The sequence below is a fragment of the Alosa pseudoharengus genome, unplaced genomic scaffold, assembly GCF_046254945.1.
Source record: "Alosa pseudoharengus isolate Yale_2024_CS ecotype anadromous, Long Island Sound unplaced genomic scaffold, YU_APseudo_1.1 YU_APseudo_1.1_scf_13, whole genome shotgun sequence".
NCBI lineage: Eukaryota > Metazoa > Chordata > Actinopteri > Clupeiformes > Clupeidae > Alosa > Alosa pseudoharengus.
In genome coordinates this window covers 6,626,771-6,646,122 of record NW_027468598.1, presented here as the reverse complement: position 1 = coordinate 6,646,122, position 19,352 = coordinate 6,626,771, and the positions used below count along the sequence as shown (strand labels likewise).

Sequence of the window (19,352 nt, the reverse complement as noted above, 5' to 3'; positions counted from 1 at the left end):
TGTATCAAACAACACCTTCGGTCTGTGCATTTCTGTTGATGATATTTGAGTAGGCCTTATAATCAGTCTTTGCCAGCTTGACGGCTTGCTGGTAATGCTTTAGCTGGTCAAATAAAATGTCATGACTTAGAGGTTTACTTTTTTCCACCTACTCCTCCTACACCGGCGCTGGAGAGCAGCGTACCTGTCATTTATACTGATATGTATATGCAGAGCCGGACAGTAACGGAGTACATTTACTTCATTACAGTAGCCTACTTGAGTAAAATTTTGAGGGATCTGTACTTTACTCGAGTATAATTTTTGGGGAGTACTCATGACTTTACTCAAGTACTTTTGAGAGGCAAATATTGTACTCTTTACTCCACTACATTTCTATCCATAACCGTGAGTACCCGTTACTTCTTCTAAAAAAAGGAAAAAAGAAAAATCTCAATTCTTTACTCAATTCCTTTTACATCCTCAATAACATTAACATTTTTCGGTAAATACATATGGCAGTAGTAATGCAATATTTAGAAAATGTAGGCTACTCGATCTTGTACTCTTGATACTCAAGTACTTTAAAAAAAAAAGTACTTCAGTACTTTTACTTAAGTAGGCTAGACATCTGACTGTTGTACTTTTACTTGTAGGCCTACTTGAGTAAAATTTAGCAAGGGGTATCTGTACTTTTACTCAAGTAATGAAGCTGTGTACCGTTATAATATAAAGATGTCCCTTAGAAATGGGGTTCTGGTTGGGCTACACCTTCAAGGTTTGGTCCCCTACTGCGGAGTTTGCGAACGGAGCCCTCTTGTCAGGTGACATCCAGTGGGAGGGTTTAAAGACGAGGGGTAGCCATGTTTGCTGTTCGGCATAGTTCTGAAAAACACACTGCACGAACGCTGTGACGTTTCTAGGAAGATAGTTGCATAGACATAATTAAAAAAAACAAACAAACAAAAAAAAACACTAAATCCTGGACATCTGTGGTAAGTAGTGCAACACCGAAGGTTCGATCAGCCAGTGCTTCACACACAACTCTAATTCGTTATATAATTTCAATTACATTCAAGCTAGCTAACAACTAGCCAACATTAGCTTTATATTTTCCGTATGACGTTGTTGCTGCCTCGATTTTGCTCTACGGCTAACGTGCTGCTAACTGGCGTGCAAGCAAGCTGGTCTCCAGTAAGTGATATTATGATAGATGCACCCACCAGCTGTCTTTCAAACCATTTCGTAGTAGACAATACTCCAGGCCGAGTAACTTGCTTACTTTATTTGATAATGTCATGCACCCGACTCGGTGTTCTGTAAACGTACACCCCACTGGTGGGCTAGCTTGAAAGCTAACTTAAAACAACTACGGATAACGTTAGCTATTACGCAGGATAACGTTATCTACATGGCTAACGTTGACTTGGATTTCGTTTAATTGTAGGTTAAGGTCAATGTCCACACTGTTTACTAAATGCAATGCTCGTTTAAGTAATTAAGACAGGTAAAATAACATTACATTGCTGCGATTTAAAAACTCTGTATCGAAAGGGTAGCGTTAACTTGAAGACGTGTAACGTTAACTTCACGTTAACTAACGTTAACGTTCGTTATGTTAACGTTAGCATAGCTATCTAGGTAACGTCATATAGTGAACTTGGCTAACGTCACACTGACGGACATTGGAAAAAGTGGTTGGTTGTTAATGACTGCATGTTTGTATTGATTCTCATTGTAGTGTGAAATTAAGCGTTGCGCATGTGATATGCAACTTCAACCTTACCTTACTTGGTTATCTTGGACGGAGGCAAGGCCAGCAAGTTGCTAAGTTAGCTTCTAGTTCTAACGTTAACTGGTCACAGACCGTGTTGGTTGACTTAACGTTAGATTAAGCTTTAGCAGTCTCATTTGACAACTACCACTGGAGATAACGTTAATATGGCGTTGATAAAGTGTGAGTAATGTAACATTTCTAAGGTTATCTGGTAGAAAATATCGTCTAGCGTAACCTAGACACAACCTAGTTTCCAGTCTGTCATGTAAAGGACGTAACTTATAACGTGGCTAATGTTAACGCAATCAAAATTTGGTGTCATCCAATCAGCTAACGTTAGATGACAATATAACATTAGTCGTCGCTAGAAGCAAATTTACTGTTGACTTAAAGTCTGAACTATAACATGGGCCACCTGATGGAAGTTTGCCTTTATGGTCGAGTAAAATCGGACAGATTGGACATCACATGAGGCCATTTTGATTAGAAGTAGCCCGCATGCTAGCTAACCTTACCCAGTGGACTGAAGACGTCAAATGTTAAACGTTAGCCTAGCTTCTACCAAATATGAAACCATAGACAGTAAATGAAACCTGCAGACTTCGCGGTCAAGCAGCATGCCAGTTTAAAGCAACAGTATGCGGATTTTCATGTGTGGTAGTAGTGTGAGCGAATTAGGTTTGAAGGTGGAAGTAAATACAGCAAAAGGTTATTTGGTATCAATCGAACCGTAATTTCATGTAGATTAAGAATTTCAGGTGCCTACAGTGCAGATTTGTACCAGAAAAAATATATACAGCTTTGAATAGACCATGGTATAATGATTATTAGGCCAAAATTGTATATTATCACATATAGATATTAGCTGATATCTCCTATACTGGTAAAAGATATTTACCAAACCTGATTTACTTACTCACCATAAGTTCTTGATGAAATTAGTAGGTGTTTAATGTCTTGGGGTCAAAGGTCAAGGTCACGTGAGGTCATACTTGACATGCAATGTTTGTTTTATACCTCTCAAGCAGATTGAAGGATCCTCATTAAACCCAACACAGTTAATTAAGCCTAAATTAACTGATAAGGCATTGAAGATCATGGGGTCACAGGTAGAGGTTAAAGGTCATGAGGCTATAGGTGGCTGAGGCCAGAGAATGTCTAATAAGGGGAGAACTTCCGGTTTCTGAACTGGTTGCAGTTCCTTCTGTGGTTCCACATGAGGGCGCTCGTCCACGAGTGCATGGAGGTCTATGGAATATTCATTTGAATATTGTATTCGAAAGGGGAGGCAAAGAAAATACACTTGGTTGAGTATTATATTTTTTTAAAGTCACTTAATTGTTCTTAAAAGCCTTTCAAACATGTCAATGACGTCACTCATTAGCACAATGCTAGCGTGTTATGGGCAACAACGACCCAACCTGTAAGAAAACAAAAGGACATAAGTACTCGCTCATTCAACTTTTGACCTATAACCCATGCTGAAGTTATACAAACTACAATCAAATCTGAGATTTGTCAACGACAATCAGGTGAGAGACAAATTTAGCCGTCTAGCTCCATTGACTCCCATTCATTCTGCACTCATGGCGATCGCCCCCAGTGGAAATCTGGTGGAACTGCAACCAAAATTCGGTACAATGGGACTTAAAGGAGAAGTTCGGTGTGAAATTGACCTTAGCTGTACTGAAAGATGTTGCCGAGTACTCACATGTGTCCAATAGGCACCTTCACTCACCCCTTAGCATTCCAAATTACGCCGTTTTTAGCCGAGTAGCTGTGGGGGCATAGCGTAGCCTATGCAACTAAATCGCTATTTTTACAGCACTAAAAAGGTTCCAAGTAACTCCACACTGCATTGGTAGACTTCTGAGGGTCTTGGAACCTTTTTAATTGTGTAAAAATAGCGATTTAGCTGCATAGGCTACGCTATGCCCCCCACAGCTACTCGGCTAAAAACGGCGTAATTCGGAATGCTAGGGGGTGAGCGAAGGTGCCTATTGGACACATGTAAGTACTCAGCAACATCTTTCAGTACAGCTAAGGTCAATTTCACACCGAACTTCTCCTTTAATACGGAGTGGCCGGGCTCTCCGTAGACGGGCTCTGCTGAGGCATAGAATCAGCTATCTGAATTGACATTAAAAAAGATTAAGTCATTTATTAAAGCAAAACAAACTTTATTTTCTGTATAAAAACAGTTGTTTCAAAATCCACATCTTATTTTAGTATTGTAGTAGTAGCCTCTCTGAAACCAGGGGAAATCAAAATAATTTGTTTTAAAAATGCAAACATCTGTGTAAATACCTGTTTTAAAATAACTGTTTCAGTTCATAAATGATATCGGTGTAAAAAACAAAGTACTATGGCAGCAGCGGACTGATATTACCTAGGATTTTACTAGGTATTGTGGTGGGTTTTCAGGATGTGAAGGGATGTTATCATGGGTTTCATAAAGGTTTATCAGTGTTTCCCCTAGATTTTTTTCCAGCAGCGGTGCTGTTGATCGTAGGAAGCCCCCCCCCCCAAGAAAAGAGAAAAATTTGAAAACATGACTCCTTAAATGGTGACTTCTGGTGGATTTTGTGAAAGAAATGGACAGATTGAGCTACAAATTATGGCATAACCATTAACACAAGCATTTACAAAGCATGATTATTGCAGTACTTGAACAGGATTATTCATGTTTTTCTTTCACCTTTTTCATTTACATTATTAGTATTAGCCACTTTACAACTGTACATTGTAGGCCACTGTAGGCTACAAACTATTACTATTTAGAATATACAGTGCTGTGCATAAGTTAAGACATTTATATATAATAACATTTTTTAATTAAGGCATTAAGACAAAAGGCAAAAAATGTTTTTTGTTCCTCCCTTTAGTCAATTTCAGCATGGGTGTCTTAACTTTTGCACAGCACTGTATAAACTATATAAACTTCTCTTTCATGTCATTACACTGTATTGGTGCTGTGCAAGTCGAATTGAGTGCCTGTAACTTTAATGCCGTGACGGCCCGTGACGCTTGCTTGATTCTCACGGTTTTAAGCTAACTTAGTAGCGTTGTTGTGCATGGTGCATAAGAATATGTGGATGAAATGAATTCTGTTTCCCATGTCATTTGGTAAAATAAATGGTCAAAAACTCGAAGAAAATCTATCTTGGATTATAGCAGATAAGTGTCTTGTATCTAATCTATAAATTTGGTGAGCTCTACAGGAATTACAAACTATCTCAGATGTAAATGGTTGCGTATCCTATTACTCAAATTCAATTAAACCCACCAATAGGCTAGCTAGACCTTAGTTTCACAGCCTAGGTATGTTAGCAACACAGGGCTTGAAAGCATTGCCTGTATCACAAACAAAAACGAAACAATGCATGGAATTTATCTGGGAATAGGCTACTGAAGGTAGGGGCGAGCTATCTCGCTGGCGTGTTTAATTTGGTTCCTTGGTTAACATACTGTAGCCTACGTTTTTTTGGCACAAAATTGCGTCTGCTAATAAACTTAAACATAAACACAAACAAGCGTGATTTCCTGTGGAATCCCCGACTGCGCCTTCAACGTTAGCCTACTATTATTTGTTGACATGAAACCTGAACGAACGGCAGCTGTTCCTGAAGTTCACTTGCGTCTATTTTTTTTTTTTTTAATTAGGCAACTTTTTTTGCAGTGGCGCTGGAATTCCAGGAGCGGCGCTGCGCCGCTGATGAATACATTGTAGGGGAAACACTGGGTTTATACTATTGCATGGGTTTTCATGTTTTAGAAGAATGTAGTCATGAGTGTCATAAGTCTTAATGCCACTGCATTTGCTGTGAGCAGTGTGAGGTCATTGTATCTTGTGTAGGCCAGACCAACTGTCAGAATAGTGGGGTGAGTGGAAAAGTACTGGGGGTACCAGGATGAGAGGATCTCCTCCTTACATGGTTAAGGGAGAGGGGGTGTTATCAAGCTGGTGAGGACAGGACAGGGATGAGGAGGCCACTGTGCCTTATGAGTTAGGGCCTGTCCAGCTAGGAAAAGAATAAGATAAGAAGGCCTTATTTCACCAAACTGGAAGGAACCAGAAAAACTTAGGGTTACACTATTTTACATATGTTACCTATGCATTACATAGGTTTGCATATAGTTTTATGCATGATGGGAAGATGGTTTCCACCAATGTAAGCGACCCTGCTTGGTACTGATTGGTGAAGGGTGTTGATGGAGATAGCGTGAGAGTGTGGCACTTCTCAAGGGCTGAGGAGTATAAAATATAGTGTATAGTGTATTAAGGGTCTGGCCACGAACAATGTAATGGCCCTCGAGAGGCGGCACCAAGCATGCATTTGAAAATCTCACTGCATGCAATTGGATAACTAGACCAATGTTTACTCTGAATGATTCCGCACTTCGACACAATTGGATAACACTATGACCAATGTTTACTGACCTCCAACGTTGCAGCGCTGTCGTCATCAGTTTAGCTCGCCTCTGGCCTGCATATATCAGATATGCCGATTTGATTGGTTCCCCGGGATGCAAGGGGTAAAAGTAACCTGCATCATTGCTCATTCCATTGTGCTCTCGCGAGAACTCTGGATTTCCAGGGTAGACATTTTCCACGACAGTATCCTGATTGGAGTGTGCTTCTCTGTTTACTTTTCGACGCAGTACTACTAACCACTGCTAAGAAACTAGTCCCTCAAAATGTTATGCAATCATTGAAATGCAAGGATAGAATAATGTTAGAAATATAAAACTATCAACACAGACATTTACATCGACAGTCTGCCGTTATAATGTATTTGCCTGGGTGTACTGTGGAGTGGGTAAGACTGTTTTTAGTGGCAGGCTAACATACTGATTACTTGTGCTAGCTTAGCACCTGCAAACTCTGCAACTAGAAGGACTGGATGAAACGTTTTGAAAACGGTCTCCACTGATAAATATCACACATGCTAACTTGGAAATGAGGTCCTTTGTCCAATATCCTGAACCACCCTTTAAAAATGTGTTGTTGCCTATAGCAATGCTATAGTAAATCAGCTTTTGCAAGCCAGTGCTACAAGATGACAGCTCACCTCCACATTGGCAGATAACGCAAAGATCTGCACATATGCCAAGTTCCTCTTCAAGTGCTGTCTCATCATCCATTGCAGTGAAATGGAAAATAATGAATCAAGACAGTACTGAGCACAACTAAATACTGATATTCATCCCAGGGGAAAATATTGCTTCTTACAACAGTCTCATCTTTCAGAAACAAAATTTAGAAAATTAACTGCTATCTTAATACTTTGTGTCCCTTAATGTGCTTTGTAAGAAATTATAAGGTGGCTTGTAACTCATACAATTAAATCCCATTTTTTAAGAGATTGACAAATTCATATTTAATTATATTATTGATATCTACTGTCAAAATATTTAGATATTATTTTTTGCCCACCCGTAACTTCAACTGAACAGATAACAACGGACATGCCACATTACTAACATCAAAACCTTTAAGACAATGCTAGTCTTCAGGGTTACAGAAATTGCCAGGAGAAAGTGGACAACACCTTGTCCATGAAAGGAAAAATAGCTAGGGCCACAGTTAACAGTCATACTAACTTATGGAAAGTCACCACAGCACAGAAAGCTATAATTTACAGCTGGAAGTAGCACTGCTTGTACTGTGGAAAGGACTGCATGGGCAATATTGAAAGAGATATTGGTCAGGTCATGACTATGCTAGTGGAAGTATTTCGCTGCTATGTAACTGCTAAGCACATTTGCCTACAGTAATTGCAATCAGAATCTTGATTCTTATACAAACTCATTGTGCTGTAGATAGGGACTCCCCATGTCAAAAACAACCAAGTCTATGTTGTGCAACATAAAAAAAATGCTATATTTATTGTAATTGAATTGAACATGGCATGTTGATTAGCATGTCTCCACCATCTATAACCTTGTATGTCAGGGGATGAAACGGACCTTAACCTTTGACCCCATGGCCCTGAGTCCTAACCTGACTCCGCCAGATGGATCCGCATATTTCCGCAACTTTCCGTTGAAGTACTTTTGGGAAGGGGCGGAAATACTGGTTAGCTGATTGGATAAACCATCTGTCTATCACCACCTTTGTTGGTTATCGACGGGCCAAATCAACCAATTAGATGAACAAAGTGTTCTTCTAATGCCTTCGTTTAACATACAATTAAGTTAGGTAACGTAACTAACGTTAAGATGTTTTAACTTACCATTTGTATGTGACATGAACCTAATCAACGTCCATTCCCATCAAGTTTTCACGGTAGGCCCTACACTTCTGAAGAAAGTATATTCCTTCATTATGAACTGGAATCGGCCATGGAGGATGTCTGTGTCGTTCATTCCTCCCAGCTGCATGGCTGAGACTCATATCTTCACAGCTTACCCAGGAATACTTTCTAATTTGAATAAAAGTTGCGCGATAGCTATGCTTATCTCATCTGTGGATGCAGTCATGTTGTTCGTTGCGTCACACCTCAACCCGCCTCAAAGCCAACGCTGATTTAACGTTCGTTTGGTGAACTGCTCCAAATTCTCTTTAACGGAAAGTTGCCAGACTGATCTGCGAGTGAAAACCTGAAGCTCGCGAGATCAGGATGGTCTCACGACGCTACCTGAGTCCCTAAGTTCATCTAACTTGTATAGACAATAAATGTACTAGAGGTAATGAAGATCCATCAGTCTGCTTTGGAGGTATGAACCAAATACTGCATGTGAGTTATTTCTGTGACCCCTTGTAACCTTGACCTTTGACCTCAAGACCTAAATTGTCTTGCCAGCTCTTTGACAACTTATAGTGGGTAAGTAGACCAAGTTTGATGAATATCTTTCAATTGGCTTAAGAGATATCAGCTAATATCAAGATGTACTAACATAAATTTTTGGCCCAAAACTCATTGTGCCATGCTCCATTCTAAGCCCTATTTTTTCGGTACAAATCTGCGCTGTAGGCACCACAAATTCTTAATCTACAAAAAATTACGATTCAAATGATACCAAGTATATGCTTTTGCTGTATTTACTTCCACCTTTGACCCTTTTCTAGGCTAATTCGCTCAGACTATAGGTTAGGTATATAATTTCAAATTCACAGTGCTTTATTAGCATGACTGTATGAGTGACGTTACATTGTTAACAAAGCTGGTGTTAAAGCAACACCAAAGAACTTTTCCTCTGTCGCATGCCCTATTTGTTTATCCAGCACCAGCTTTGCAAATAACAATGTCCACAGACAAGGTATAATATGTTGCATGATTTTATGAAAGTACGATGTATTGCGACATCGGATGCAAGTCAAATTTGTAGTTTCTCATGTCTCATTCCATCGAACTACAGAACCGCTACCCGATCCGGCAAACTTACATAGTGCGGTTACAGCCGATAGAGGGCGGCGAAGCGAATGCAGAAAGTGCCGTTCACCCTGTTACGAGTTGATGAACCACTGAAACGATTTTGGAAACATTATTTTAAGGTACAAAAAACTCTTTGGTGTTGCTTTAAGAATGATGTATCACCACAGAGGGCAGCCGTGGTCTAGCACTGGTTAGCACTTCGGACCTGTAACCGGAGGGTTGCCGGTTCGAACCCCGACCAGTAGGCACGGCTGAAGTGAGGGCAAGGCTTGAGCAAGGCACCTAACCCCTCACTGCTCCCCGAGCGCCGCTGTTGATGCAGGCAGCTCACTGCGCCGGGATTAGTGTGTGCTTCACCTCACTGTGTTTCACCTCACTGTGTTTCACTAATTCACGGATTGGGATAATGCAGAGACCAAATTTCCCTCACGGGATCAAAAGAGTATATACTTACAGTATACTATCAGTGTTGCCAGGCTTTGGAAAAGAAATTACCAACCAGGTCTATGGAAACAACCACCCTCAAAAAAGTGATGTGATTCAGTATGTTACTTGCTACCTTTGCTCTCTTTGTTGTCCCATTTTCCTTTGACACCGTGAATTAAATGACCAGCCTCACTGAGGAGGGTGCACTTAGTGCATTTCTTTTGTGTCTTGTCAGTGATCAAGATCTGCGTGATCTCTGTATTTCAAACTAACAATTCAGCATACTGCATTTGAATAGTTTGCTAAGTGAATACATTTAGATTTGGAAGGAAGAAAAGTGGTAGAGGAAATGGACTGTGGATAGACAGACCAGCAACAGGATAAACTGCAGTTTTGCGTTATACCACAGGCATAGAGTGGAGAAAACAGATTGGAGATGGGGAGCAATCCCAAATAAGCAGCTGGACTTAAGAAACAAGCTAACTACACTTGAAAAACGCAAAAACACCCCATCTGATTATGGAATTTTTAGGAAAAGAGAAGAGTTTTGGGGATATAATAAACCCACCTGATTGGGTTTTTGAGATTCTTTTTGAATTGATAAAGCCAATTAGCCTGGCCCCGCCCATCCTATATCTCTTTTCAGGGATATACTAGTCTGGGACACGACAAGGGTTTCCCTCAGACAAAAAAAAAAATTCCTGTCAGTTTGCAAGAGGGCAAGACGAAACCAAAATGTATTGTGATAAACAGCAGCAGCAACACCTGTAAATCTAAAAAAATGCAGTTGGAAAATTGCAGAAATGTATTTACAGCAAAGGTAGACCCATATTGTTTCCTGACTGTTGATGCTGTTTATCGTCAGTTTGTAATGTTTAGGTGAAGTAGGAAGTAAAGTTAGGAATCTCTGATCAATATGATTGAAATCATTCGGCCATCCTTACCAAAGTCAGTGCTCGTCACGATGTGTGTGTTGGAAATGAATACCAATCATGAGTCACCAGACTGTATTGACTTTGTGAATGATTTTGCAGTTTTCCAGGCTAAAAGACAATGGAAAATGACTTACTTTAGACCTGCATTATTATTATTTAACTTTCAGTATAGATCAGCAGATTTCTGCATGTAAGGCTTCAGTTGGATGCTTTTCCACTTCTTGTAGTCATGCATCAGGCGTACGCTCATTTAAATGCAAAGCATGACATTTATCAATTCCGTGTCAAATCAGACAAAATCCAGGAAAATGGTTGCAGCACCGACTTTCCTTGAAGTTTGTAGGTAGGTCCATAATTGTATTGTTTTCATAGACTTTTTGCCCTTGATTGTTTACACTCTCTAAAAGGCCTTATCTTGGAGGCCATGTTTGGACATTCATATCTTAAAAAGTTTTATCCCTAGTAGTGTTGCATGGTGTTTCAATACTAAAAAGGTATCACGATGCCTTCACGCAAAAAACGATACGATTTCCGACGTTTTTAGAATCGATACTTTTCGATAAAATTAACGTTCTGTGTCTGCGTGAACTGCTGCTCTCACTGCTCCTTGCACGCATCTAGGCAAGTGGGCGTGTCAAGCAGGCAGCTCTGAGTGAGTGAGTGCGCAGCCAACGTCAACATACAGTAGTTCTTTGCCGACCGTCCTTGGTCTTGTGGATAAAATATAAAAAAATAAAATAAAAAAAGGTGAAGTGAAATCTGCAACTATTTCGGATACATCGCGAATAGTGAAGGCAAGCCATCAGGTACACAGAGGCCCGTTTGTGAAATATGTTTCAAAGTCATTTAAAAGCAGTAGGCTACGCATGGAACTTGGCTAAACACCTCGCAGACATCCCAACATTTTTGTTCAAAGAACGGCAGGTTAACGAATATGCTATAGAAAACACGACTACATGGTTAGTGCCAAGTTCTTCTCTTCTGTTTTAGTCTAGCCTAAGTGAAACGAGTATGATTCTCTGGGATAAAGCGAACCTTCCTTCATCAATGAATTTTGACGAGACATAACGAACTGTAATCATTTTGACGAGACATAAAGAACTGTAATCATAGGGTGCTAACGTGATGAAAGCGCAATGTTCACGCCAGAATAACATTACCATAACTTTTAAACAATCTATTTCATGTTCGGTCAGTACTACTGGTAATATTTGTCATGGCATGTAGACTGCAATTTGTTCAATAAGTATTGCCCAGATGTAGGATAGGCTACCCGAAATGCGCTAATTAAAGCCCACAGCATATAATACCACCAAAGCGTGTTGAGTCCTAATAATAATAGCGGCTTATTGTTACGTGGTAGCAAATCATCTTATCAAAGAAATAGACGTAGGCTAATGTAGAAATGCCTACAGACATATTGCAACAGGTAATAGTGTAGGCCTATCTGACGAAGACCTGAGTGGTTGGAATGTCGTACTTGTACACTGGGCACTATCCTCACATTTTTCCCTTTGCCAACTGTCAAAGAAATCACATGAACACGGGAAGGCCTAGGGAAGCCTATACTATACATCAGATGGCCTAAAGATTAGGCCCCTCTGCATAGCATTCAGTGATTTGCATGCAGTAATTTCAACACTGACCTTGATCTAGCCTAGTTTGGCTATTTAAAGCTACTTTATTGGCAAAACACAACACAATGTAAATGAACTATAACAAAAAATAAAGGACTTAATCACACAAACTAGGCCTACTATTTTACTGACTATAAAAATAATAATTATGTAGGAAGTTTAGAACCCAGAATTGACCTGCACACTACAAAAGTGCACCGAATTCAACACAAATGACTCAATACACTTGGAGGAGGTATGAGTCCTTTCTTTTCCAGATATCTTAGGATTTCACTGTAGTATCGTTTCAGTATCGAGCATCGTGATATTTATGGCAGGTATCGTATCGAAGTCATAATTTTGGTATCGTGACAACACTAATCCCTAGCCTCGCCAAACTTTGTAGAATGGAATACAAACATGTTCTCAGTACGATTCCATAATGAAAAGTTTGTACAACAGTCTTATTGGTTTTATAGAAATCCCTAGTTTCAGGAAAAAAACATGCAAAAAAAGTGATATTGAGGGTCTCAAAACTGCTTTATTGTGACACCTGCCACCATTCAGTATTTTCTCTAGAAATATAATCCTTTGTTAATGTTGTCCCAAAATGTGAAGTTTCCAAAACAAAAGGCCATGGCAAGAATAAGGATCAAACAATAGGCGGGTCAATATATGGAAAAAAAACGCCTAACCTCAAAAAATTTGATACAAAAGGTTTTTCAACTGATTATGATACATTTAGATGTACTTAATAACATATTAAAAATCTAGTAAAATCTGACCCCAGTAAAGGGGTCATTTTCAAGATGGCGTCCAAGATGGCCACCAGAAGCTAATTTTGGCTATATCTGATGCATTATTTAGCTTACGAAAGTGTTTTTCGTGTTTAATCAGATTTAGAGGTCACTGATTCATACAGTATATGTCAGACTAAAGTATCAGTTCATCATTTTCAAAGACTTGTCATTTTCAGGATGGCATCAAAGATGGCCACCAGAAGCTAATTTTGGCTATATCTGAAGCTTTATTCAGCCTGGGAAAGTTTTTTTTGTGTTTAATCAGATTTAGAGGTCACTGAATCATATATGTCACACAATCCTTAATTAAATCATGCCACTCTAAAAAGAGGGTTGTGGTGTAACAAGAGGTCATGAATTAATTATAATCTATTGAATTGTAATTAGTCCCTCCTTTTCCACAACTTTCCAACCATGCTGCCAATTCAGCCTACTTAAAGCATAGAGAACGATAAACATAATTTCATTCTACTTTTTTTACACGACTTTCTGTCAGTTCAGTCACATACATACGACAGACTATTAGGGCCACACATGAAGAAAACAGATATTTTTGCCATGATGATAAGCCAAACCCAACATGTCGTTTAAAGTAGACATGTCAACATTAAACACAACATTTTGAGAATAAAGTTGAAATATCATGTCAACTTTAATCTCTAGGATCTTTGGTGTCAGCAAAAGACAGCATTCCAGAAGAGGAGATTTTGTCCTTCAGTCATGTGCCATGCCTTCACTACTCCCAATTAGACAACAGAGGTGATTGGTGAATTAAGATGCCAAGTGATGGCTGTACTTTTTGGTGGGAAGTCCACAGACTCTCTTACAACATTACGGCACAACACCCTGAGTAGGAAGGTTGTCGTTGCGTCATTATTTGTGTCTCCAGAACGTCTCCCTCCAACTGAATCTGCTAGTAAGCTTCACAGCTTTTGAAAGTTATCCGCTGTAACTGTGTGCATTTCTGCAAGACTGCTGCCTGTGGAACATGTCAAAATGAACAATGTGCACAACTTCCTTTCAGAGGACTGGAGGATGATGGATGATGATTAATAATGATATAGTAATTATTTCTGATATACTAATAAATATAATTTAAGATTAAGTTTAATTAGCTCCCCCCCCCCCCCCCCCATGTATTTGATGCACACAAAAATATAATTCATGCCTATGTATGGGTTATGGTTCACTAAAGTCATAGAACAGCCAGAACTATATATATATTCTAAAAGCATATACCCTGTACATGAAATATAACATCAATCAACTTATGTTCCCATCTTCCACCACACTTTGCGTAATACATATTCTATTCTGTAGGCGGATCTAGTGTGCAGCTGATACATTTTGGTATGTACAGTCCAGGGGAAACAAATTAAACATCCTAAACTACGTATTTTCTGAAAGCATATAACCTGCAGATGAGATATAACACCAGTTAAGACATGTCCCATCTTCCTCCATGCCATGAACAATACATTGCCCTCTATTCTGTATTGGCGAATCTAGTGTAAAGCAGATACATTTTGGCATGTACAGTCCTGGGAAAACAAATCAAACACCCTAAACTACGTATTTTCTGAAAGCATATAACCTGCAGATGAGATAGAACACCAGTTAAGACATGTCCCATCTTCCTCCATGCCATGAACAATGCATTGCCCTCTATTCTGTATAGGCAAATCTAGTGTAAAGGGGATATATTTTAGCCTATATTGTCCAGGCAAAACAGATTGAACACCCAAAACTATATATTTTCTAAAAGCATATAACCTCTAGATAAGATATAACACCAGTTAAGACGTCTTATCTTCCTCAATGCCATGGAGATGGTTCATAATCCTGTATTGCATTTGCTCTTAATTAAAACCCATTGATTATATGGCTGAAAAAGGTAGAGCATTGAAACATTTTCAATATTACCATTTTAAAATCATATTCTTGTTTAATATGACCACAATTTGACATCAATTTCACCCCTGTAGGCTGAATAGTAATTGAGATATAGCCATTTTAACCTCTTGACAGACATTTTGGCGGCCATTTAGAAAATAACCCCTTTCCCAAAGTCAGATTTCACTAGCATGTTATTTAGCATGTCCAACAGTACCAGAATCCATGAAAAAACCTTTTGTATCAATTTTTTTGACGTTGAACCCTATATTGACCCGCCTACAAGGCGTGTGTATTTTTGTGTCATTTTCAGGCAACTGAAATGGTATGTGGGGTAGCTAGTAGGAGCATAAAAATCTATGTGGAAATAGCTAAGTATATGGACATTTAGTGTGTAAAGTACCAATATTGTCCTAAGTCCCATTCACAGAATAAATGCATGTAGTTACAGGTGTTTTGAGAACACCAAAATAAACATTTACAATAAAAAAAATGGCCCCTCAGGTGAAAAACAACATGGCATTTACACAACATAGCATTGTAGCCTATTTTCTGTGTTATGTTGACATATTTGATGGCTTAGGATAGCCATATGTGGAGAGAATTACTTTCACTTTGGAAAGCGCAACATCCAGAAATTATTTTTTTCAACGGGCAAATTGCAGGTGTCGTATGATTTTGTAAGGAATGTATTTGTAGTATGATGTGTTCTCTCTGCAAAAATAAAGTCTGTTAACACTTGATAACACCTGATGACACTTAGCCACAACTGCTTGTATGCTAGCACAAACAATAATTTTTACGGAATAAACGTAGCACAAACGAATAGCAGTGTGTTTAAAAAATTTTGGACGACATGGGGGGCCAGCTTCACGCAGCGAGTCCCGTTGTAAAATGATTGCTGAGCTCAGATCTGCGTTGGTTTGTACCCTTGATTGATACATTAGGGCCACTTCGTGGACCCCAGACCCTACTTCCATACAGCACTTACATACTTATACATTGTCATCATATTCATTCTGATGGTACATGGTGCATCTGAAGGAAGGGGGATCACAACGTGTGTGTTTAAAGCAGCACTAAAGAAGATTTGCTCTCGGGGGTCCCCCTATAGTTGAGAAGCGCAATAATAAATTATTGTTAATATTGTTAAACTTGTTAATATAAATATATAAATATGCGTCTTTGTAAAAAATAAATAAATAACATAACTTGGATATGATATAGTCCCCCTATAGTTGAGAAGCGCAATAATAAATGAACTCGTTAATATAAATATGCGTCTTATATAAATGTGCGTCTTTGTAAAAAAAATATTAACATAACTCTGATATGATATAGAGGGAATGCATGAACAGCAGTCTGTAGGAAGAAAGCCCCACGAATTCCTAAGCAGCAGTGTTTCCCACATAATTGAATTAGGGCTGTCACTTTACGTTCGAAAATCGATTGCACAATCGATTGGACCATACAACACAAGTTTCGAAAACTAAAATAGGGAATCGATTTTAACCAAATATGTACACTATTAATTTTAAACGAATTAAACAAATGAAAAAGATAGATGTAACAAAACTCAGGAACAAGCAGAAAAATAACAAAGAATTCCGAAGTGCAGTAAGCATTGCGAAAGCTAAAAAGAAAATTCCCACCAATTTTACACACCCGAAAGCTTTTTCAATCGGCTGCTGTGCTGCTGGTGTTTTGCCAAATAATTGAGGACAACGCGATCAACCTGTGCTACATGAGAGATACGAGTGATGGGCCCTAATAACTTGAGGAGTTCTATATGGAAGCACTTCGGGGTTTGGGTATATCAAACTATGGAGAAGGACAAAGCAGTATGCAAACTGTGCAGTCGTGAGTTCTACGTACGCGAAATTTGTTTGACATTTCTAAATGTAAACGCAGCCACGTTGAAGCCTGCAGTAATGTTTTCATGTTATGGCAGTCCACTCTGCTTATTGTTTTTCGAGAATGTTGCACTCCTGTTTGTCATTGTGCACTAACCTTCACGCCATTGTGCGTCTTCAAGCGCCCCCTTTACGTTCGTCCTAAAGCCTGTTAGTCGTTCGTGGATTGTCCTATATTTGGCGTTGAAAATTGAAACGTCTTTAGACATGAAAAATCGATTTTACAATCGATTCAATGAACAATTATGTCTCAAGAATCGAACAGGATTTTTTTCACAAAAGTGACAGCCCTAAATTGAATTCCATTTGTGGTTGTTGGTTTGCAGAATTAACTTGAATACAACAGTTTTTAACAAATTAGCACAGCGTGGTTATGATGCTAACCAGATTTAAGCACAATTTAGTACAACCTGGAAAATCATTGTGTGGTGGTCAATGTTGATTTTGTGGTGGGCCGCCACAAATAAGTCAATGTATGGGAAACACTGAGCAGCCTATTTATACTTTTTTTTTTTTTTTTGAACAATGTTTTTATTGAGTTTTAACATAATCAATGTATACATACAACACATGTTTGTTTGACACTTAAGAAAAACATAAATGTAAAGGACAAAGACATTAATAATAATAGTAATAATAATAATAATAATAATAAAAAACAACACATAGTTAATACATTAATAAATAAATAAAAGTAACAATAACTAAAAGCTTCTCATCGCATATTAGATTTGAGACAGCTTCTCATTCAGCCATTGGTACGTCATTTCCACCATTTTCAAGAAAAAATAAGAATGGATTCCAGATTTCCTCAAACCTCCTATATTTACCTTTCACAATATAAGTTGCCTTTTCCATAGATATATTTATTGCCAATTCTTTCAACCAGTTACCTATACTTGGTGCCTTTATATTCTTCCAGTGTAAAGCAATAAGACACTTTGCTTGTAATAGACACATGTCTATTAATGCATATTCCTTACTCTTCAGTTGCATGTTTAGAGTAGAGCCCGACCGATTTATCGGCGGGCCGATATTAGGCATTTTCCAAACTATCGGTATCGGCATTTATAATGGCCGATAAATGAATATTTTAAATATAAAATAAAAACGGACGAAACACCCTTTAACCATGTCATGAGTGTTGGCGTTGTATAGTTTGTCCACCAGAGGGCACTCTACACCGTCCCTGCTGGCAACACTCGTGTATACCGCGAGTGAGATCATTAAGTGTGTTCATGGTGATTTGGTCACGAGACGTACATTGCTTGAATAACATCCCCATCAGTTCTCTTAACTCAAATAAGCATGACAAAATTCGTGAAAACAATGTCCAGTTTTGCTGCTGTTAAATAAGTCGAGAGTGAAGCGGAATTAGCTAGTAATTACGTTACGTTGTTACAGTGTAGTCGACTGTCTGTCCTTTTAACTTTTGACAATGTGCCTGAAGATGTATTTCTTTAATAGCGTGACAGTTATAGCAGTGAGACGTATCATCTCTCCCCGGCCTGTTATTTTGAAAGCGTATGTTTTACAATTTGCAGTATGACGTTATCCATTGCTAAATTATGGCTCATCATAGACTAGCTAACCACAAAGCTAGCTAATGCCATGAATATTAGTGGAAGACCGCTAACGTTAACATTAATGAGCTTGGAAACCACAACAAACTTATTCTGCCTAAATAAAGTAATTATTCCTGTATTTATAACTAGTATCTGAAGTTACAGTCCCTGCATTGTAAAATGTAAGTTAGACGTGCGAGGAGTGAACATTTAGACATAGAGAAAAAGTATCAAACGTAGCTTGTGCAAAACGTAGCTTGTGCATAAAAGCTTTTCTTTTACACGTGTGTGAAATCCAATGACGCCAAGTGTTCGTTTCAGACTGTCGTTCAGCCGCAGCATTAATGAGTTACATAATGGATTTAGATCACTAAATAGTAGGTTTTAGAAGGCAGGCAGCAACTGATGATTGAAAATGGTTTGATGTAGCTTGATGGAAATAATTTTAAAAGTGCAGGTAAAGGGATAAGCAAGCTGACATTATATAAGGTAGCTTATAAGGCAATAGGGACTAATTATTACACACGCACACTCAAACATTTAGGAGTGACCTTTATCTTGTCGTCATTATTTTTGTAATTAAGTCTTAGTTCAAAGTTATATTTATGAAGCTTACCAAGTCTTTTAATACTGGTAACTTTGATTTGGTTGTTGTTATTGTGTTTTTGTTCAAAAGACTAAGTTTCATATCTTAAGTTTCTATTTTTATACATTTTATTTATCAGCACTTTAATATATTTCGATGTTCCTCTGTTCCACTGTGACAATATTATTTAAAAATAAACAAGTTTGTTTTTAAAATGCATTATCATATTATTTTAGTCAATACTCATAAATAACTACAAATAACTTATGTTAGGGAAATCTGTTAATGTTTTGTTGCGCGTTTCTGAAAAAAAAAAATATATCGGCCGATATATCGGAATATCGGATTTTTAAATAAAAAAATATTTGTATCGGTATCGGCCTTCAAAATCCTTTATCGGTCGGGCTCTAGTTTAGAGGGTATAAATGTAATATAAATATTTTTGCAGAAATTGGTATATTGGTATTTAAGATTTTAGCTATC

General features: G+C 38.3%; 1 protein-coding gene across 2 annotated transcripts in view; it reads left to right on the top strand.

Moving 5' to 3' along the window:
• The first annotated feature begins 851 nt into the window (after window positions 1-851).
• Window positions 852-19,352, top strand: part of ddx6 (DEAD (Asp-Glu-Ala-Asp) box helicase 6) — a 51,708-nt gene continuing 33,207 nt past the window's right edge. Inside the window, exon 1 of one of the 2 annotated variants that reach the window (XM_076281934.1) lies at window positions 852-974. The gene's annotated coding sequence lies outside the window, so the exon portion shown is untranslated. Of the gene's footprint in view, window positions 975-1,012; window positions 1,174-19,352 lie in introns of those variants that run through there. The other variant, XM_076281935.1, reaches the window with a different exon arrangement.